The sequence below is a fragment of the Saccostrea cucullata genome, unplaced genomic scaffold (genome assembly GCF_032062105.1).
Source record: "Saccostrea cucullata isolate Sc308-1 unplaced genomic scaffold, CSIRO_AGI_Scuc_v1 ctg3759, whole genome shotgun sequence".
NCBI lineage: Eukaryota > Metazoa > Mollusca > Bivalvia > Ostreida > Ostreidae > Saccostrea > Saccostrea cuccullata.
Window position 1 is genome coordinate 1 of NW_026932329.1, and position 23,879 is coordinate 23,879.

At 34.0% G+C, this 23,879-nt stretch overlaps 1 long non-coding RNA gene and 1 pseudogene across 2 annotated transcripts; both read right to left on the reverse strand.

Moving 5' to 3' along the window:
* Positions 1 to 2,486: 2,486 nt before the first annotated feature.
* On the reverse strand, positions 2,487 to 4,351 carry LOC134234901 (uncharacterized; annotated as a pseudogene).
* A 9,157-nt stretch (positions 4,352 to 13,508) lies between these two features.
* LOC134234903 (uncharacterized) lies at positions 13,509 to 17,407 on the reverse strand. Of its 2 annotated transcripts, XR_009985278.1 has the most exons (3): positions 17,286 to 17,407; positions 16,208 to 16,380; positions 13,509 to 13,804 (listed from the first exon to the last, which is right to left on the reverse strand). It is a non-coding gene; the product is annotated as an uncharacterized LOC134234903 (long non-coding RNA). The 2 variants fall into 2 exon arrangements; XR_009985277.1 differs by lacking the exon at positions 17,286 to 17,407 and having other exon boundaries at positions 16,208 to 17,119.
* Positions 17,408 to 23,879: the final 6,472 nt, after the last annotated feature.

A 23,879-nucleotide genomic window follows, 5' to 3' on the forward strand; every position in this document is an offset into this window, starting at 1 on the left:
GTGAACTTGTATTGATAGATAAATTATAATAATAATTTGTAGTGATAATTGATAATCGTAGAAATAATATTTAATATCTAAGGTTGTTTAAATGCATATTTATATCAAATTTAAGGATAAACTGATATACTGATTATCATTTTAAGGGAATTTGACAACCATTAGCAATTATAATATCAACCTTCTTATTCCCCAAAAATTCTTTTCAGAGAGAATTGGATGCAGTTAGAGCAATTTGGAATTCCCATAGAATTCGTCCAAGCAAAAACGAAAATGTACCACACGGACGACCTACTGTTATGTTCTCAATGCCAGAAATATTTCACACAAAGAATTTCATGAAGACTGTTGATCAGAGAGATGTTAATATTTGCATGTCAGAGTGTGTTTTTAGGGGAAGATCTACATGTGATCCAGAAATGTTTGAGCTGCTGCTGATATATATGACGGAGAACAATTTAGTTCCACCAACAACAGCGCGTGAAGGACTTGAACTGTATGAAAAACTTAGGACCTTAGTCCTTACTGATTTACATCCTAACATGTAAGCAGAGATGTTAGAACTTTTGTCTAAACATGTCCACTTTTGAAGACTATATTTTTATGCAAGTTTCTGATTCTTCCGATTAAAAACAATATGTAAATAAGAACTGTTTATTACGTAATGAGATAACCAATTGGTATAAAGAATGCATCAACAATCAGTTGGTATGTGAAAAAACAAGAACACAACTTCCAAAATAAGGTCAATCTCCAAAGTTGTCAATACAGTGTATGGAATATGGACGGTTTTGTGTCATTTCCTTTGACGAAAAATAATTAAAACAACCTGACATCTAAACCAATAATGCATTGAAAGGCATATTTGTGAAATGAACACAGAAAAACAACATATTTATATTTAAAAAGACACTACATGTATCAGACTCAAATAAAAAAGATGGAATCATTGTTTTCAATGTTTTGAGCTTGTTGTCAATCAACTCGATATCATTAAATCAAATACTAATTGTTTGCTTAAGAAACATCAAATACTAAAACTTGAACTAAAACTAAAACAAATAATTTGAATTTAAACAACAAAGCCATCAAATAATGACGTATGCATAAAAATGATAAGTATAAAAACGTGTATGCTTAAAACGAATTTCTAATATAGCAATACCATCAAATAATGTTAACAATTTAAATAAAAATATTCAACATTCATACGAATCAATATTAAACAAAGATTGTAAATGCGTAAGATTAAATTTTATAATTAATGAATATTTCATAATTGTGATAAAACTGAAGTGCGGAGAAAATTGTACGATGTAAATCAACAATTTTACTTTCTCTTTTTAAAACAGGATCTGTTGTATTTATTTTAAATGAAGTGTATATTTAAACATTTCCTATGGTTGTTTTTCAAAAACATGATGAAATATTGATTTCTTAAAAGCAAAGAATATTACGACATGTTAGTCCAGGAGACTAGGATAGAGCGCGTTTTACAATGTGCCAAACATTTTCCCGCCACATCTCAACACCAAAACAAAGAGATTGAAAGAGAAGAAATGTAGTGGTGGATCTAGAAGGATTTTTTTTTTTGGGGGGGGGGGGGGGTTAACATCCTATAAGAGAGAGCGAGGAGCCCCACATATTATATATTTTTTGCGTTTTTATTAAGGTAAAACTATAGCTAAGTTTAAACTTTAGTTTTGTACGTTTTCTGAGTGCAGAGACGCCGAGGACTATGCACAGTTTATATTCCCTATACATGTAATAAATTTTGCATAACTTCTAGAACATTTTGTTTGAATGTTTTTGATTATTCTTATCATGTTGTGGAAAGACTTTCTGATTAGACAAAGTCCATTTGCCAGTATCTATTCCTTAGAAGTGACAAAAAATCAGATTTGAATAAGACGTATGGATCCTGGGAATAGCTTTGAGGAATTTCTAAAACGCACCCGCATGTGTGAGACGATGGGCAACGCACATTACTGGATACATTGCTGGATGTGAAACGTATTTGGATATCATTCTTTGTCATTATGTCTGACCCTGTACAGAACCTTAAGAAGAGCTGCAAGTTTTGGGGATCATCCATTTCGCGGACAAGTTTCCTCAAATATTGACTTAGAGTTTTCTCTTCTGAGGACATTTGCTCTGGGAATTTTATGGAATTGAGTACTTTCTTTGGCGTTGGTTCCAGCGTTGAGTACAAAACTGACAAATCTTCTTGAACAAGTAGGGTTGCATTCAGAACCTTGTAAAAACTGTCTGCTATAAACATTGGTTTTTGTACCAATTCTTTATGTGCAACTTCTCTAACGATACGCTCTGTATTTTCAGCATTGATAGCTTTCTTCACATCGTATTGTTCCAATGCATCATATATTTCATCCTTGTCAGCAGCTTCAAAATCTTTAAGGGCACTCTCTATCACACTTCTGTCCATCGCTGAAACAAATTTGAGAAAGGAATCAATTAGATCCGACTCATTGCAAGCACCGAAAATTGCTTGCTGCATGAAAGATGGGGCGAGTTTTATGGGAAATACTTTCTCCTGATAGAAACCCATTCTGATTACGTTTGCAACTGACTTCCACTGTACATCTGTCATATCGTGCCTTAGTACGGGTACTTTGTACGTGTTTCCCTCTGTGTATTGTAAATAAAAGGTGTCCCAGAATTCAGTAAGAGCATCTCGCATCACCCCTCCATTATCTTCAGTGGACTCTGGTGTACCATCTTCTTTCAGCATGTTTATTTCGAAGACTGTCGAATTATGCGACGAAATATTTTCCTGGGAGAAGAAATCTATCAAATCACGAGCCACTCGCCCTCTGTGAACCTTAATTTTACACACCAGTGGTAGGGTTTCGTCTAGATCGATACTATCTGCTGAAATTTGACCAAACTGAATCACACCCGAACTGTCTGATTCGTAATCAATCGACGCTCCTCTCAAAGAGGCAGTCCCACTTGCATCCACCGAACTAGGGCCAGGCAAAGAAGACAGATCAGGAAGGTATTCTACAATAACATTGTCGTTGTTTCTTTCGTTATAATCTTTGTCCATAAATCCAATGTTGTAATTAGTAATTTGTGTCATGGCAGTCTTCTTTACTGAATCGATTTCTGAACAAAGAGTACCTTCCTTCATTTCATTACATGGCAATTTTTCCAGACCCTCATGAAATGTTGGTGTAATTTGATTTTTGCTGAGGTTTTCCAAACTTTCGCTTAAACTAAAATCCTTGTCATGGAACAGATCCGGAAGGCTTTCTTCAGTATCGGAACTTTCTTCTTTCTGTTTCTTTGAAATTTGTGCATCCTTAATATCATTTCTTTTGACAATATCGTTTGGTTTTTTTTTGTTACTGTTTTTCTAAAGGAACCAATTTGAAAGCTCTTGTCAGAACTGGAACATGTTACTTTTGCTTCATTATCCTTCTCGTCTGGAGAATCTTCTACCAGGCATTTGGCAAGTAAGTAACATCTGAAATGTTTTAATCCAAGACGTCTTGTAATCTCTTCGATAGATTCGTTCTGCATTAGCTGTGTGCCATGGACATCCGTCGATATGTCAAACGAGAATTCGTTGATATTGCCTTGGCAATTCTTTCCATCCGGAAAAAATAGGGGACAGATAATTTTTATCAACTCATCTTTTCGTGTGTTTTTATTGACGCGTGCATAACGAGTGCCTCCACCTAATGGTGCACGAATTTGACGGTATGCCTTGGCACTGGAGTCAAAAATGGCAAACCCAACCACTATCGCTCTGTCAGGTTTAGATGCGATTTCTGCTTGCTTTCTTTTCTTGGATTTTGTTGAAAATGAGTATGGACGTTTTTTTCCGATTGTCGTCTCTTCATCATCTGTGTCAGGCATGTTTGGTACTCCCATACGCTTACGTAAGCTGTCAATTAGTGCTAATTTCCTTTCATTATCAGTATCTTTATTTTTTTGTCCACTTGCAAACGCCTTCACAGCAATACGATCTCCTTTGCACGGAAGATATTTCTCGAGTTCGTTATCACTAATTTCTTGGATTACTTCAATATCAATCTGTAATATGAATGAAAGTAATGCATATACATGTACTTACATGGTGTAATCGATCGTTTTTGGTTTAATATTGGCATATCTTACCTTAGAAATTATGTCTTTTATATTCATTAAATGCTTTCCGGTCATCGTGATAACTATTCATTTCGAGAAGTTGAACCTTTATTTTATTTGTACATGCATTTATTTTGATATTTTCATTACAAACAGATTGTACCTTTTCTTCTTCCATTTTCCTCACGATTTCTTCATTAATACCTCTTTCTAATAAAAACCTCCGAAGGGACATTGGCGATCCTGTAAATACACGTTACAATGTAATAAACAAATATTCTACACAGACAAACCGAATCATCGATATTCTCATATATATATAAATTGTTTTTCAGTTTAAAAAATTGTTACTTTGTGGCATTCTCCATAACAGAAATCCCGATCCATTAAAATACTTTTAAACAATGTCTAGTATATGTATGTCAACTCTAATTCCTAATTCTAAATATGAGTATTTAATACATAATAAATATACAAGGTTAAAATATTAGGTCCTAAAATGGATCAGATACTTTAATTCAAACTAAGTTACGTATCACCTTATATGTATTGTAAGTAGGGATGTCAACGAATATTCGAATATACATTCGATGAGTTAATATTCGAATATAAATATATTATTAGAATATTCGGTTTTTTAAGTATACAAGCATTAAATAAAGAGAAAATCTAGCAAGTTTTATTTGAAATTGAATCAAGTTCATACCGTTGATGAGAATATGATTTGATTTTTAAAAAAAAAAGGCACTCATGTTGGATTACTTTAAAAGTGTGAAGAGTGTAACTATTACAATAAATTGTGAAGATTGTATACTCAATGAATACTTTATTGAATTTGAAGAACATTTTTTGCCAATTTTGCATAAACTTTTTAATTGTATTTTACAAACAGGTTTTTTCACCGAATGTTGGTAAACTTCTGTTATTGTGCCTGTTTTTAAAAAGGGAGATAATTCTGATCCTAAAATTATAAAGGAATTAGTTTGGATGAATTTCATTTTAATTTAATATATCCCGCTTATGAAATACACCGTAAAAATACTTAAAGTCTTATTATTGGAAAACACCTTCAATGTTAAAATTTTTGCAACTTTTTAATTTTGAAAATGTTAAAGAACTATGGAACTTATGTAAATTTATTTACTTTAGCCTAAAAACTAGAAAAGACACGTTAAATTAATCATTCATGTTATTTATATATATTTGTTTCATATGTACATAATTATCATATTCTCCTGTAAACCTGTACAGTCATGTTTGTATTTCTTTATACTGATGAGCTATAATGCTCAAAGTCAATAAAGAACTTGAACTTGAACTTGATCATTCCATTATGGGTATAACACTTGCAATCAGTTTGTATTCACAGGGGCCTGTAACACACTGTATTTGATTTTGTAATCAATCAAAAATCCTTTTTTGTATATATATTGATTGTAAAATAAGGACACCCCTGTTTTACAGAAAACTTATGGATCTCTTGTTTATAAATATATCAGTAAAATAATTATCAGGAAATAAATTAGCTAAAATAATAATTAATTTTAGTTTTTCTTCATTAGATAATTGTTTAGTGTGGCATAAATTTGTAGGCATTATGAGTGTAGACTTTAGTTAGACAATAAGACAATCATTCACAATTAATCTTGAACATAGTTAGGAATCTTTTGAATTTTCAAAAACAAAATTTCATTACATTTTGGATGTATACTCTTTATATATTCTGTAATTTTTTTTAAAAAAGATAATCACTTTGACTACTTTGTATTTACAAAACTTAACGTGAAATTTAATTCCAAAAACACATACAGTTGTTTGACCAGTTCCGAATAAGAAACGGATTCGGCGGTGCTATAAAAATACGAGGCATTATTTCAAAATAAATTTGTTTTGTCGAGGTAGTTCAATGACTTGTGGAATTATTATTGTTTCATAAAAGTTCAGCCTTCCCTAATAAAAAAATATTCGAAAGTTAACATAGGTACTCATTTTACCAGTTACGAATAAGCCGGCGAGTTCCGAATACCCAAGCAGCTCCCATTCAATTAGCTGCAGATATGTAGCTCTCCGAAAAAAAAGATAGACCGGAGAGCTACAGTGCCATCCATTGAAAAAACTGTAATATTTTGAGATAACAGTTTTAAAAACACGGAGAAATAAATCGAGAATCGAGGGCATTTATTTGTGCGCAATAAATATACAGTTTTTTCAATGGGTGGCACTGTGATGGATATGTACCCTTCTATATTAGAAAGAATGGCAGTAACCAAGTTTTGGTAAAGAAGCCTAAACTATGTACCGGATCAAAAAGGAAGAAAGAGGATGAATTTTGGCACTATTTAACAAAGTTGAATTGAAATCCTCATCCAATTTTATTAAGTGGTAGAAGAGGAGTTGAGGATAACACATGTTTACCCCTAAATGTAATAGACGGACGGACATACAGACAGACAGACGGATGTACAGACGGATTGATGGACAAAAATTCCATCACTATATACCCCTTTCCCTGCTTTTCAAGTTGGGGTATAATAAGTAACGTTTACAATGAAGAAAACAACGAAAAACGAATATATAAATAGTGTCTATGATGGATATCACGAACTCGTAAAATAACAACATAAAAATATTCCGATATCTTCCAGTGTTCTAAATATTTATTTTAAACAAGTTTAAGTATTTATTAGAGTACATATCAAACTTACTTTTGATACCTGGAATTTTGTTTTATGTGAAAAATTGGTGTCTCTACAGAGGTTTCTCTGCAGACTCAGGCGATTCAGTTTTTTTGCACAGTAAAGTATATGTCGACTGTTTTAACAACAACTAGTGCTAATTGTAACGGGAACCGTTACAGATGTTCCCCAAACGCTCCCCAACTCCCTTTTGGTGCCATATTCCATGTAAGTCTTATTAAATAAGACAACATCTGTGCATTTTTGACTTTAACAACGTTTTCCCAGAAGGATACCAATTATATTCTAAGTTTAACATTTCAGGCGTGCGCATGTGAATGCACGTGCGTAATGATCATATCTTCTTACCTACACTTTCTATTTATTTAAGTATACTCTATATTAAAGCATTTAGTTTAAAAGTATTAAAAATCACCCATTCAATTTCACTCATTCCAAATGCACGCACTTACGTGCACGTGCATGATGACCATACCTTCTTGTAGGAGGCCCTAATATCTATCTATGTTGTAAATCCCATCCTGTTTGGTTGAAAACCAAGGGAGTTATAGCCATTTCAAGTTTAAGCCAATCAGATTGCAGCACACGTGCATCCGCGTGATTTCATGAATTTTCTTCTAAATCACATTGTAGGATGTCCTAATGCATGACTATGTTTTAAATTTCAAAGCATTTCATCAAAAAACAAAGGAGATATAGCCATTTCAAGTTTCAGCCAATCAGATTGCAGCACACGTGCATGCGCGTGATTTCTTGAAATTTTTTGTATATCATATTGCAGGATATCCTAATGCATGACTATGCTTTAAATTTCAAAGCATTTCGTCAAAAAACAAAGGAGATATAGCCATTTAAAGTTTAAGCCAATCAGATTGCAGCGCACGTGCATGCACGTGTTTTCGTGAAAATTGTTATATATCATATTGTAGTATATCTTAATGCATGAGTATGTTTTAAATTTCAAAGCATTTCGTCAAAAAACAAAGGAGATATAGCCATTTCAAGTTTAAGCCAATCAGATTGCAGCACACGTGCATCCGCATGATTTCATGAATTTTCTTCTAAATCACATTGTAGGATGTCCTAATGCATGACTATGTTTTAAATTTCAAAGCATTTCATCAAAAAACAAAGGAGATATAGCCATTTCAAGTTTCAGCCAATCAGATTGCAGCACACGTGCATGCGCGTGATTTCTTGAAATTTTTTGTATATCATATTGCAGGATATCCTAATGCATGACTATTTTTAAATTTCAAAGCATTTCGTCAAAAAACAAAGGAGATATAGCCATTTAAAGTTTAAGCCAATCAGATTGCAGCGCACGTGCATGCACGTGTTTTCGTGAAAATTGTTATATATCATATTGTAGTATATCTTAATGCATGAGTATGTTTTAAATTTCAAAGCATTTCGTCAAAAAACAAAGGAGATATAGCCATTTCAAGTTTAAGCCAATCAGATTGCAGCTCTCGTGCATCCGCATGATTTCATGAATTTTCTTCTAAATCACATTGTAGGATGTCCTAATGCATGACTATGTTTTAAATTTCAAAGCATTTCATCAAAAAACAAAGGAGATATAGCCATTTCAAGTTTCAGCCAATCAGATTGCAGCACACGTGCATGCGCGTGATTTCTTGAAATTTTTTGTATATCATATTGCAGGATATCCTAATGCATGACTATGTTTTAAATTTCAAAGCATTCCGTCAAAAAACAAAGGAGATATAGCCATTTAAAGTTTAAGCCAATCAGATTGCAGCGCACGTGCATGCACGTGTTTTCGTGAAAATTGTTATATATCATATTGTAGTATATCTTAATGCATGACTATGTTTGAAATTTCAAAGCATTTCCGCAAAAAACAAAAAAGATATTGAGATTTTTGTTTCAGCCAATCAGAAGGCAGCGCACGTGCATGCGCGTGAGTTCGTGATTAATTGACCATGTCATATCATCTACATTATTAATTTATCCTCATATAATGAGTTTTAAAGTATTTCATCAAAAAATGTAAAAGTTATGGCCATATAAATTATATCAGTCATTTCACTCACTTCACGCGCCCGCACGTGCAGGCGTATGCGCGCAAAATGACCTTCGTTCCGCACATCTACACAACACACCTATTAACCCTAAAAAGGTTTTAACTTTGTTTGGTGAACAGTTTCTGAGAACACTCGCGGACAAAAAAAGTCCGGAGAAGAAATAAGAAGAAAAAAGAATAATAATAATAACTAGAGCAAAGCTCGTTGCAAAGCAACGAGTAGGTCTTCCATCCGGTTTTGAACGGAAGTGCCGGAAGTGACGAAACAAAACAAAGCAATAAGCTTAGTAGTCTCCAGTGACTTTATAATTTCAATTTTGCATCAAAACCTGCAAAATAAGCCTTTTTTGCTACTTCCGGTTTGACCGGAAGTGACGACAACGGACGGAAAAACTACTTTTTATGCTCCCAGAGACATATGTAACTCAAAAACTTGTCAAGAACGGCAAAAAAAAACGCGTTTTCCGATTACTTCCGGTTTGGCCGGAAGTGACGACGACGGATGTATTTTGACGATTCCAATAGATGAAGCTTGACATTTTGAACAACTTTGCTTCTTTGATGTATTACAAATTCTCAATACGTTTTGAGATATAAAGAAAAAACTTTCGGCCCCTCTAGGCCCTTAATTTTAGGGACCAGCCCCTTTTTTGAGATATCCTTTGAAAGATCTTGGAATTCCACACTTCTTTTGTTCTATATGTTTTAACAAAATATTTCTAAGTTAAAAGATATCGAAGAAAAGTTGTTAAAAATTTTGAAATTCACGACAGGACTATTTTTGGACCATAGCGAGCGCCGACATGCGGCGTTTCCAAAAAATTGAAATGCCAAATGCACATCTACAGACATAGGTCTATCATACCTGAAAATTTCATGTTTCTATCTTAACCCATTTTCCAGAAAAACTCTGGACAACCTGACCCTTTAAAATTCATAAAATCGGCAATATCTCAGACCGGAAGTGACGTCATCTAAAAAGAAAAAAAACGCATAAGGTTCAAATGATGATACATAAGTCCTGAAAGTTTCATGAAAATTCATCAAGCCGTTTTTGAGAAATCGCGTGCACAAAATCGGTAAGAAAAAAAACAATAATAAAAGTGAAAAAGAAACCTAAGAATAACAGAAAGGTCTTCCGCTGAAGACGGAAGACCTTAATAATAATAACTAGTGCTAATTGTAACGGGAACCGTTACAGATGTTCCCCAAACGCCCCCCAACTCCCTTTCGGTGCCATGTTCCCTGTAAGCTTCATTAAATAAGACAAACTCTGCATTTTTGACTTTAACAACGCTTTCCCAGAAGGATACCAATCATATTCAATTTTTAGCATTGCACCCAAGCGCATGTGAATGCATGTGCGTTATGACCATATCATCTTGTCTACACTATTTATATATTTTAATATACTATATATTAAAGCATTCAGTCCAAAAGTAATAAAAATCACTCATTCAAGAGTATTTTTAAATATACTCGTTTCAAATGCATGCACGTGCGTGCATGTGCATGATGATCATACCTTCTTGTAGGAGCCCCTTACATCTATCTATGTTCTAAATCCCATCCTGTTTGGTTGAAAAACAAGGGAGTTATAGCCATTTAAAGTTTCAGCTAATCAGATTGCAGCACACGTGCATGCACGTAACTTAATGATTTTTTTTATATCATTTTGTAGGATATCCTAATGCATGACTATATTTTAAATTTCAAAAAAATTCGTCAAAAAACAAAGGAGAAATAGCAATTTAAAGTTTCAGCCAATCAGATTGCAGCACACGTACATGCGCGTGATTCCATGATTTTTTTTCTATATCATTTTTAGGATATCTTAATGCATGACTATATTTAAAATTTCAAAGAATTTCGTCAAAAAACAAAGGAGAAATAGGCATTTAAAGTTTCAGCCAATCAGATTGCAGCACACGTGCATGCGCGTGATTTCATGATTTTTTTTTCTATATCATTTTGTAGGATATCCTAGTGCATGACCATATTTTAAATTTCAAAGAATTTCGTCAAAAAACAAAGGAGATATTGCCATCCAAAGTTTCAGCCAATCAGCTTGCAGCACGAGCACATGCGCATGCTTTCATGAAAATTCTTATATATCATGTGGTAGATCTTCATAATGTAGGACTATGTTCAAAATTTCAAAGCATTATGACAAGAAACAAGAAAGTTATTGAGACGTTAGTTTCAGCCAATCAGAGCGAAGCGCACGTGCATGCACGTGAGATCTTGCTATTTTGACCATGCTATCTTGTTTATACTACTAATGTATCCTTACATTATGAGTTTCAAAAAATTTCATCAAAAAATAGAAAAGTTACGGCAATATCCATTATATTGGTAATTTCACCTATTGCACGTGCGCGCTCTTGCAAGCACGTGCGCGCAAAATGACCTTTGTTTGGCAACTCTACATAACATGCCTACTAACCCTAAAAAGGTTTCACCTAAGTCGGATGTGTAGTTTACAAGATCACTCGTGGACAAAATTTTCCCAGGAAGAAGAAAAATAATAATAATAATAACTAGAGCCGAGCTCGTTGCAAAGCAACGAGTAGGTCTTCCGTCCGGTTTTGACCGGATGTGCCGGAAGTGACGTGAACAAAAGAAAGCAATGAGCTAAGTAGTCTCCAGTGACTTTATAATTTCAATTTTGCATCAAAACCTTTAAAATAAGCTATTTTGGCTACTTCCGGTTTGACCGGAAGTGACGTCAACGGACGGAAAATTCAGATTTAAGCTTCCAGTGACATATGCTACCCAAAAACCTGTCAAGAAAAGCAAAAATATGCAATTTTTGACTACTTCCGGTTTGACCGGAAGTGACGTCGCCGGACGAATTTTGACGACGCCATTCGATAAAGCTTGATATCTAGAACAACTTTGCTTCTTTGACGTATTACAAATTCTCAATACTTTTTGAGATATAAAGGAAAAACTTTCGGCCCCTTTCGGCCCTTTATTGTAGGAGCCAGCCCCTTTTCGTTGATATCTGTTGAAAGATCGTTACATTCTTCACAACTTTTGTTCTATATGTCTTTACAAAATATTTACGTGTAAAAAGATATTGCAAAAAATGTGTTAAAAATTCCTAAATTCCCAATAGGTCTTTTTTCGAGCCATAGCGAGCGCCGACGTGCGGCACTTCCGGAGAAAAAGAGTGGTGTGTGACAAAAGAGCACACATTGCTCTATCATCCCTGAAAATCTCATGTTTCTGTCTTAAGGCATTTTGGAGAAAAATGATGGACAATGAGACCCCCTGAAAATCACTAAATCGCTGAAATCTCAAAACCGGAAGTGACGTCATCAAAACAAAAAATTATATATCAGGTTTATTTGATGTTCTATCAGTCCTGAAAGTTTCATGAAAATCTATCCAGCCGTTTTCGAGAAATTGCGTGCACAAAATCGGTAAGAAAAAAAAACAATAATAATAATAATAACTAGAGCAAAGCTCGTTGCAAAGCAACGAGTAGGTCTTCCGTCCTGTTTTGACCGGAAGTGACGTCAACAACAAGAAAGCAATGAGCTAAGTTGTCTCCAGTGATTTATAATTTCAATTTTGAGTCAAATCTTCAAAATAAGCTTTTTTGGCTACTTCTGGTTTGACCAAAAGTGATGTGAATTGACAAAAAATTAAGTTTAATGCCCTCAGTGATATATGTTATCCAAAACCTTGTCAAGAATGACAAAAATATGCACTTTCTGATGACTTTCGGTTTGACCGGAAGCGACGTCACCAGACGCATTTTGACAAATTCAATAGATTAAGCTTTACATTTTGAACAACTTTGCTTCTTTGACGTATTACAAATTCAAATTTTTTTTTCAGATATTAAGAAAAAAATTTTGGTCCCTCTAAGTCCTTAATTATAGGGGCAAGCCCTTTATTGTTGATATCCTTTGAAAGATCGTGATATTCTTCACAACTTTTGTTCTTAATGTCTTTACAAAATATTAACATGTAAAAAGATATTGCAGAAAAGGTGTGAACATTTTCTAAATCCCCGATGGGATTTTTTACAAGCCATAGCGAGCGCCGACATGCTGCACTTCCGGAGAAAGAGAGAGGTATGTGTCACATCAGCACATGTAGCTCTATCATCACTGAAAATATTATGTTTCTGTCTAAAAGCAATTTTGAGAAAAATGCTGGTCAATGTGACCCTATGAAAATCACTAAATCACAGAAATCTACACTAAAGAATGCTCTGTGCCAAGTTTAACTTAACTTTGTCCAGTTGTTCTGAGAAGGAAATGAAATTCTGAAGAATTTAAGATAAAGATGATAATGGGTGAATTTTCAAAATTTTACTACAGCTTTAGCTCATATGAGCTAAACTGTAAACAGGTTTTGTGCTTTGTTGACTTTGAAATGTGACTGGACATCTCTTTGATCTTGTGTTTGAAATAACATGTCCTTTGTTCTGAATCATGCACATTTGTTAATGCTTTAGTTGTTTATGCCAAGATAGCAATGTTCCTTCAATTATACTGTAAAAATACACATATTAGATCTTATATATTGCCACTGAAGACAGACCTCTATCATCTTTACCATTAGAATTGGTATGTCTTCCCTTGGAAGCGGAAGACCTCAATACAGATGTAAACATGCAAGATCTGACAAATATTTAAAAGAACATTTATTCCAAATTAAACATATTAGATTTTGCAACAAAATCTATTTATCTTGAAAAACTGAAAGCAATTGATATAATCATATTTTTGGATTTATGTCTGTTTCTCAAATCAAAATTTAAATATGATATATTTAAAATCATCTTCTTAAACTGAGACTTGATTCAGTTGATTGTTTCAATTTCAGTCTGCTGTTTTTTCTTTGTCATCTCCCAAAAGAGGCTCTTCTGGCAAATCATGATCATGCTTGGCATCAAATTTCAGTACTCAGATGACAGTCACACCTATCAAAAGAAATTGATTTTTTTAAAAGTACAACTTATCAGATAAGATAAACCATCAAACTTAGTTATAAGATATTGTTATACCTTTAAAAAATTGTTCCTATACAAATCTATACAGAAAAAAGTCTAACATTTTTAATGTTTTGCTGAGCGGGCATAAAAAAATCGATGTTGGACCGCTCGGAGAGATGTTGGACTGCTTACGTCACAGAATGGGCGGAGGTTAATCTCATTTTCATTCTTTGGTTTTAAACAATGACAGATCTAATATTACATTACGGAATATAGTGCAAAATACATGTATGTCAAAAAATATATAATAAAATGAAAGGTATAACAAAACATTTATTGACAGAGTTCTCGACAAATTCGTTTTGTCGGACCCTCGAACCAAACTGTCTGCCTTCGGCCTAACAGCCTTAGGCAAACAAGTTGGTTATTGTGTCCGACAAAACGCATGTTGCCCTCGAACTCAGTCAATAAATGTATACTGTCATGTTTCTGCATGTGTATTATTTGTAAAACTACTCTATAATCATTTATAAATTTAGGTTTACAGGCAGTCATTTGAGGATGTAATAAATAACATATTAGTTTTTCATGATTTCAAATAAAGGGTATGTACATAACTTGTTCATGTCAAAATTTATTAGGAATGGTAATGGTTAACAGTTGTTAACCGACTAATCAGTCAGAAAGATGGTATCTGGTTATGATTTTTTATGTGTCAGGATAAGGCCATTCATAAAGGTGTTACAGCACATTAGGAACAATGCACTAATGAAGTGACAAAACAGCATCGCATAAGAAACAATGAGCTAGCGCAAAGTAACAATGCTGCTCTAGCTCATTTAAAACACCATGCTACTAAGTTTATGACAGCATGCTAATTGTTTAAGACACTTACATGCTAGCGTGAAGTAAAAATGTGCTATCATGCTTATGAGAATGGGCTAGTGTGCTTATGACAACACGGTGACAATGTACTTAGTGCGTTTGTAACAAAGTTTCAGCAGGCTGTTTACACTACGCCGTCAAGCTTACACATAAGGCCAAAATAAAATATACTCTTGTTTCCTGTCCCCTGACCAAAAAAATTAGGGTTGGTAGGTAGGGAAAATATTTTATTTTGAGAAAAAATTTTATTTTCAAAATCTAATGAATGCAGAACATATAGCATGTAATAACTGTAATAACAAGAAAATGATATGTTAACAGTTTCAAAGCAAGTTTGTTAATCAAGATTTATAAAGTAAAGGTAACCTGTACACTTGTGATGTATTAATTCTGTAATTTACAGAGTAAATATCATTGGTCAACTTCAGTATTTTAGAAAAATAGTTATCCAAAAAATGAAAATGTAATAAAAACTTTTAGGGTCGGAGGGTAAAATGTAGGGTAGGTCGGGTGACAGGAAATAGGAGTATTTTTTATTTTGTCCTAATAGATTGTGTAAAGTTGTATTAGGCCATTCCAAGTTTTTTCTCTGTTTAGCGTCCACCCATCTTTCAAAAACCTACCAATCTATTCGCAAAAAAAACAACAACACAGAAGCCAAAACATAAAACACAGGATTAAAATGATTTTCAATGATTTGATCTAACTAAACTACTTTAATAGAAGAAATGTCTATTCTTCAGCAAAAACAATGGAATAAATGCTTACAATACACCAAATATAACTTACTGTACAGAATTATTTGGAGAAATTGACAAATTCAACAATTTTGCCTAAATTAATCAATTTCAGGACTCCTGATGTTGTGTGTTTTTTCTAACATGGGGTGTCAAAAACCAAGGCGCACACGGACGCTAAACATAGAAAAAACTTGGAATGGCCTTAGCATGGCAGCATGTTGAGCATCAGCACAACTGCATGTTGTTCTAAGTTGCCTTAGCCTAACAGTGTTGAGAACACTGTGTTAGCACATTGTTCCTAACACACACTTTAACAAATTGCCTTATCAGGACACCATTTAGTTTTCCATATATATTTTAAAAAGACTGGGAATAAAATTCAATTTTCGATAAGCTTCTTTTCATTATAAGTGTTTGCCTAAGCGTTTTTTACTATATAACCCAAATACATCATTGTCTGTTATGGTAGCCTAGTGGTAGGGCAATCGCTATGTATAATCATGAAGCTGGGCTTGATTTTAATTCACTGCATCAAACCTAAGACAAAAACATGTACGCAGTTATGTTCCCTAACCATGCACCCAACATTTGTAGTGAATTAGACCCTAAAAACCTCACAGTAGATGTTAGGATAATGACCCTGAGTTCCAAGTAAAGGTCCATATGCATATTGAAGCTATTCACCAGTATATATTAAATGAGTGAATGAGTGAGATTCTCATGATAACATTATCAATCAAAGTATCAATAAGAAGCTGATACTTACTGCTAAATGCTAGAGACAGGTTACTCCAAAGAGACTGTATAAACCGAGATTCTGTGTCACAGTAGGTGTGGGTGTTGGCACGAAAAGGATCCCTTACTTCTCAAAGGCAATAAGTGCTGAGTACAAGTCTATATTTGCAGCTTACTATCCCAAGTGGTGGCATCATAAAATGACTGAAAAATTTTCAATAGACTAATTAACAAACAAACCATTTCTGCAGCCTTATCACAAAAAAAGCAAACTCTACTATTACATTTTTTTTTTTTTACAAATTTCTTTTGCAATTTAACTAAGAAACATACATATGACATAATAAAATATTGATTTAATTAACTGAGCAATATTATATTGTGTGCAATTTTTTTGTCAATAAATTATACTAAATTTTTTTCTGCAGTAACTTTGGACCCACAGTGCTTTGCTTCTTTGAGCTACATTCAAGCTTTAAAGTGGTATTGTAGGCCAAACTTACACTACGACGTCATGTGACTTTAGAGTCTAGTGCCCTGTTCAGACGGAGAGTTTAATTCGCAGTAAATTATTGCGAAGTAAACTAAATTAAATGCAAATCAAACTAATGCGAATCAAACTGTGTTCACATGACAGCTAATTATAATGCAAAGTAACCAAATCGAATAAAAATTTTACTTTGACAGTCATGCAGGCTTCAGTTAGGCTTTTATGACATCATTTACAAATCATGTCACCTTAGGCATAAACAGATGTATTTGACATAATGTCACAGTGTCTGTTTTCACATTTTAGTGATTAACACTATATTTTCCTTAGTTTTTCACTCAAAAATAGCACAAGTACTTAAAGCTGACCACCAACATGTAGCATTTGACTTAATTTTGCCATTTCACATGCCTCAAAATTTAATTGGAATTAGCTTACCTTAGTCATGTTAGTGTTCACAAGAAGCTAATGCAAAGTAATTTAATGCGCAGTAAATTAATTCGAATTAAAATAATTTGAAATGAACTCAGTCCATGTGAACATGCATCGATGCACCAAATGTCTAGTGCAGTTTGACAAACCTGATCTAAATTAAAAGTGAATAAGTATCTGCCCTTACCATGCTTATCGTACCCTAACATCACACCCGTCAACATATTATTAGTTGAAAAACATTTTGTTTTGAACATGTTGAAAGCAAGTCTTGTTGAAATTACATGCTCACACATATTTAAATAAAATTTAAAGCTGTGGGGATTTTAAAAGGCTAATCGAGAGCGTCTGAACTGTAAAACAGTTAATATATCGCTGTGTCTGTGTATTTCTAAAAATAAATGCTCTAAGCTGCCATAGTAATATAATGTAAATTTTAGGTAAACAAAAATCTTACCTTCGAATTTATTCCCATGGTCCACGCCAATCATAAATTAAAATGTAACCGTCGGCTCTTTAATCATTCGATACAATTAAGACAACTTCTGAAAGGACCAGGATGTGCTCTATAACTACAAAGTAGACTTTAACAGGTTGGGCACACACCCCCAAATGGTCATTAAACCCCCGTTTGGTGATCAACCGCCCATATCGGTGTCTTTATTACCTACCAAATGGTGGTCATTTTTATTCAAATCCAATTTTTATTAAAATAAAGCAAAAGCGCATTTACTTTGGCATTGGGGAATTTTAATGAACATATTCCTCGGGCATTTAATACAATTTAGATAATTTTCCATGTGGAATTTCTTTGAAACTTCGTAAAAACGAAGCCCACAGTTGTCCATGACGGCCGAACTATTTGCTCAATCAATACAGTTTGGTAAAAAATATATTTAAACAAGAGGTGTTAGTCTAGAGAAGTAACTTTTCAAATGATCTTTCAAACTGCGTCTGTATAAATCTCTATAAAATCCCGTTAAAAACGAGCTCCTCGTATTGTATTCGTATGGTGGGCACTTATTGCTATAATATTCATTTTTTTCTACATTTGAATGTAACATTTATTCTTTATTTTGTTTTAATGATTACGATTTCTGTGCGACCCTTTGAGGTTTAATATGCATATCTATGATGTATCTACTATATTTATTAAAAATTTTTGAATAAAAAATTTACTAAGTGACATTTGCAATTATTCTTATTTTTATTCCAAGATTATAGTTTTTCAGCGATTATTTTATCATAAATTCACGGCATGTCCTATTTTTGTAAAAAATAAACCCATAACATACAAAATAAACGATATAAAAGAGAATTCTTACCCTTCATCGTATTTTACTTTTTGAAAATTTACACTAATGGGCCTCCGTAGTTAAATCAGTCTTTCGACCCAAGTTCGGAAAAGATCGTCATTTTTAATTGGTTAAGATAATTGATCGGTTACCCGGATGACAGAAATATGAAGTGATAAACACGATTGATAGGCTCAACTACGCGCGAGATGGAGGGAATTTTTCTTTTTAAGTTAAAACACAGAAAAGTTACTCTTGTTTACATAGGTGACGATTTTGTCAAATATTTGAACGACACTGCGCAAAAAAGTCCGCGTTGAAATTCTGATTTTTTTCGTTCAAAGTTTAGAAAAATATCTATATTTTATTCCCCGTGAGTTGAAATTATGCGCCATTTCACGTAATCCCAGAGAACTGAACAAAACGATTTTTCTCTCCCATTTGGTATAATAAATTCGGGGATTTAATGACCATTTGGGGGTGTGTGCCCAACCTGTTTAAAACCGATTACACCGGTAGTCACCCAAGTAGTTACAAAGCAAGTTTGGAGTCCGACGAAGAGGACCTTGACAGGACCTGTGTTGGAAAAATACCATAAGTAACCATAAGTAAGTAAGTAATTATCACTGGGGAATCCGAAACAGAGTCAAGAGTGTTCATCCTTGTTTATTACTGTGACAGTCGGAATTTCCTCGTAAACAATTCACACAAGAATATATAAATCGGATAATTTTGCTTAGAATAATGCTCCAGAGGATTGATAAAGTACTTGGAGCTGCAGATAAAATGTCCGTGCATGTTTACATACGGCTTGTATGGTGAGAAAATCCTCAACTTTACTTTGTAAACATGATCAACATGTGATTTGCCGATTTCGATGGGACACACTGAAACCCGGATGTACTAAAGACCTGAAATTACCCGATGTTTTTATTTTAAATTAAATGATAATATTGAGTACTTAAAATGTCTTATTTTAAAGACCTTTGACTATGATGCATTATGTTATACAAGAATTCAATTGTTTGGAATATTACTGACAATTTTTAATCAGGTCAAATCAGGATTTTAGCATATCAAGTCTTTAGTACCTTCCCGTTTCCCACAATGCCGCGCGTTGTTTACACCTATACAAATGCAGAAAAAACCCATTTTGATTTCACCTTTTGTTGTGTACATACATCACATTTTAAATTACTTGCATAAAAAGAAAACAGAGAAACACCGAATCAACACTATATCTTACTGATGCATCAACTAAAACCAGGGACCTATGTTAGTATAACGTGTTATAGGTCCATGCTAAAACTGTGCGTTAGTGGCACAGTAAAGGCTTGGCTGGCTACAGTAGCTAGACAACTTGTCCATGTAAGGTTTCCCACATATTTGTTTTATAAAAAACAAATATAGTTTGGAGTTTGTTTATCTTTATACCAAATGACAGGGTTTTTCATCAATTCGAAATGATTTCAGATAAAATTTTTCATAGTATAACTGTTACCATTAAAAAATTATATTTTTAGCTCTCAGAAAAAAAAAACGTTTATGATCTATTTACCCCTGGCCTAATTATAGGGGCCAGCCCCTTTTCCTTAATCTTATATGAAAGCTCTCATAATTACGCACAACTTTTGTTGTATATTTCTTGCCAAACTATTCTCGGTGCAAAAGTAATTACGCGTTTTGACCGGAAGTGACGTCATTTGACGACTTTTGACAATACCGGCATTATTTCCGGCTGACATCACAGTCAGCAAGTCAGAAAAAAATTGAAAAACTCAAATTCAATCGTTTTATTTGATTTATTTTGATTCAAAGGAAAAACTTTGAATTTTCGACTACTTCCGGTTTTTACCGGAAGTACTTCTGATGGATGCTTTTTGTTGAGGATTGTGAATAAAAATATATGTTCTATTTGCCTTTAATCAATCCCGTTAAATTTTTCAAAAAATCTGAAAATTAAACATCCCTTCCTGTGTCGGCCGGAAGTGACGGATGCGAAATTAAAAGACGTCATGCATAACTCAATAAGATGTTTTATAATCCCTGAAAATATCATGATTCAATCTTGAGTGGTTTACAAGAAGATGCTTGGACAAAATGACAACTTAAAAAAAGAAAATCGGACAAAAAATGCGACCGGAAGTGGTTTTCAAAAAAAATGAAAAAAAGGTCTGGAGATATTACAACAATGCATCATTCCTGAAAAAATCTTCGAAATCGGTTCAGTAGTTTCGGAGAAATCACGTGTACTATGAAAAGGGAAAAATAATAATAATAGGAAACACTAGAGCAAAGCTCGTTGCAAAGCAACGAGTAGGTCTTCCGTCCTGTTTGACCGGAAGAAACCGGAAGTGACTTTCATTTTTACAAAAATAAATAAAAACGCCCAAAAATGTATAAATCACCTTAATTTATGTTTATTAATGCTAAAATAAGCCATTTTTTGCTACTTCCGGTTTGACCGGAAGTGACGACGACGGACGGAAAATTAATTTTTATGCTCACAGAGAGATATGTTACCCAAAAACGGGTAAAGAACGGCAAAAATACGCGTTTTTCGACTACTTCCGGTTTGGCCGGAAGTGACGACAACGAACGTTTTTGTGATGGCTCCGTTAGATTGAGCTTAACATTTTGAACAACTTTGCTTCTTTGACGTATTACAAATTCTCAATACGTTTTGAGATATAAAGAAAAAAACTTTCGGCCCCTCTAGTCCCTTAATTTTAGGGACCAGCCCTTTTTTCGAGGTATGATTTGAAAGATCTTGGAATTCTACACTTCTTTTGTTCTACATGATTTAACAAAATATTTCCAGGTAAAAAGATATCGTAGAAAAGGTGGTAAAATTTTTGAAATTCGCGATAGGACTATTTTTGCGCCATACCGAGCGCCGACGTGCGGCACTTCAGATAAAAATGAAATAAATTTTACATATCTATAGACTTTGGACTATCATACCAGAAATTTTCACGTTTCTATCTATAGCCATTTTTTAGAACGTTCGAGGACAATCTGACCCTTCAAAAATCATAAAATCGATAATATCTCCAAACCGGAAGTGACGTCATCAAATCGGAAAAAATGCATAAGGTTCAAGTAATGTTACATAAGTCCTGAAAGTTTCATGGAAATCCATCGAGCCGTTTCGGAGAAATCGCGTGCACAAAATCGGTAAGAAAAAAAAGAATAATAACTAGAGCCGAGCTCGTTGCAAAGCAACGAGTAGGTCTTCCGTCCTGTTTGACCGGAAGTACATCTGCAGCTTTCATTTTTCAAAAAAAAAAAAAATGAGTAATGAAGTCTAAAAATGGTTTAATCCTCCAAATCTATATTAATTATTGCAATATTAAGCCATTTTTGGCTACTTCCGGTTTGACCGGAAGTGACGTTGACGGACAGAAAATTAAGATTTAAGCTTCCAGTGACATATGTAACCCAAAAACCTGTCAAGAACGGCAAAAATATGCAATTTTTAACTACTTCCGGTTTGACCGGAAGTGACGTCGACGGACGGAAAGTTAAGATTTAAGCTTCCAGTAACATATGTTGCCCATAAACCTGTCAAGAACAGCAAAAATATGCAATTTTTTACTACTTCCGGTTTGACCGGAAGTGACGTCGTCGGACGTATTTTGACGACTCCTTTAGATAAAACTTAAAATTTTGAACAACTTTGCTTCTTTGACGTATTACAAATTCTCAATACTTTTTGAGATATCAAGGAAAAACTGTTGGCCCCTTTTGGCCCTTTATTATAGGGCCCAGCCCCTTATCGTTGATATATTTCGAAAGATTGTGACATTCTCTACAACTTTTGTTCTATATGTCTTTACAAATTGTTAACATGTAAAAAGATATTGCAGAAAAGGTGTCAAAAATTTCCGAGTCCATGGTAGAACTTTTTTCGAGCCATAGCGAGCGCCGACATGCGGCGCTTCCGGAAAAGAAGAATGGTGTGTGACAAAAGAGCACACCTTGTTCTATCATCGCTGAAAATCTTATGTTTCTAGCTTAAGGCATTTTCGAAAAAAATGATGGACAATGAGACCCCCTGAAAATCACTAAATCGCGGAAATCTCAAAACCGGAAGTGACGTCATCAAAACAAAAAATTATATATCAGCTTTGTTTGATGTTCTATCAGTCCTGAAAGTTTCATGAAATTCTATCCAGCCGTTTTCGAGAAATCGCGTGCACAAAATCGGTAAGAAAAAAAAACAATAATAATAATAACTAGAGCAAAGCTCGTTGCAAAGCAACGAGTAGGTCTTCCGTCCTGTTTGACCGGAAGCAACTCATTTTTTTACAAAAATGAGTAATAATGCCCCCAAATGGTTTAAATCCTCTAAATCCATGTTAATTCATGCAAAAATAAGCCATTTTTTGCTACTTCCGGTTTGACCGGAAGTGACGACGACGGATAGAAAATTGAATGTTATGCTCCCATTGACAGATGTTATACAAAACTTGTCAAGAACGGCAAAAATATGCATTTTCTGACTACTTCCGGTTTGACCGGAAGTGACATCGCCGGACATATTTTAACGACGCCACTGGATTAAGCTTGACATTTTGAACATCTTTGCTTCTTTGATATATTACAAATTCTCAATACTTTTTGAGATATAAAGGAAAAACTTTCGGCCCCTGTAGGTCCTTCATTTTAGGGGCCAGCCCTTTTTTTGAGGTATCATTTGAAAGATCGTGTAATTCTACACTTCTTTTGTTCTACATGTCTTAACAAAATATTTCTAGGTAAAAAGTTATCGTAGAAAAGGTGTTAAAAATTTTGAAATTCTTGATAGGACTATTTTCGGGCCATAGCGAGCGTCGGCGCTTCGTACTTCCGGTAGTTGTGATATACAAAAGGCACTTCTCCAAAGATTGCTCTAGCATCCCTGAAAATTTCACACTTCTATCTTCAATGGTTTTTGAGAACATTGCCGGACAAAGTGACCCTCTAAAAATGACAAAATCGCAGAAATCTCCGAACGGGAAGTGACGTCATCAAAGCAAAAAAATATATATCTAGATTTTTTGATGTTCTATCAGTCCTGAAAGTTTCATGAAAATCGATCAAGCCGTTTTTGAGAACTCGCGTGCACAAAATATGTAAGAAAAAAAATAATAAAAACTGTGGAAAAGAAACCTAAGAATAACAGAAAGGTCTTCCGCTGAAGACGGAAGACCTTAATAATAACTAGATACGATCTCGTTGTGAACAACGAGTGGGTCTTCCGTTCGAATCTTGATGAGATGAGATCCGATTTTGATTGAGATTTTCATTTTAAAGTAATGATTTTTCATATTCTGTAAAAAGACATTGAACAATAAAGACTTCTAAAATCGACTTTTGGCCCCTCACGGCCCCTAATATTAGGGATCAGCCCTTTTTTTCTTAATAAAATTTTAAAGCTCTAAGGATTATGAACACTTTTTGTTCAACAACTATTCAGAGATTCTTTTTCGTTTTCCAGTTAT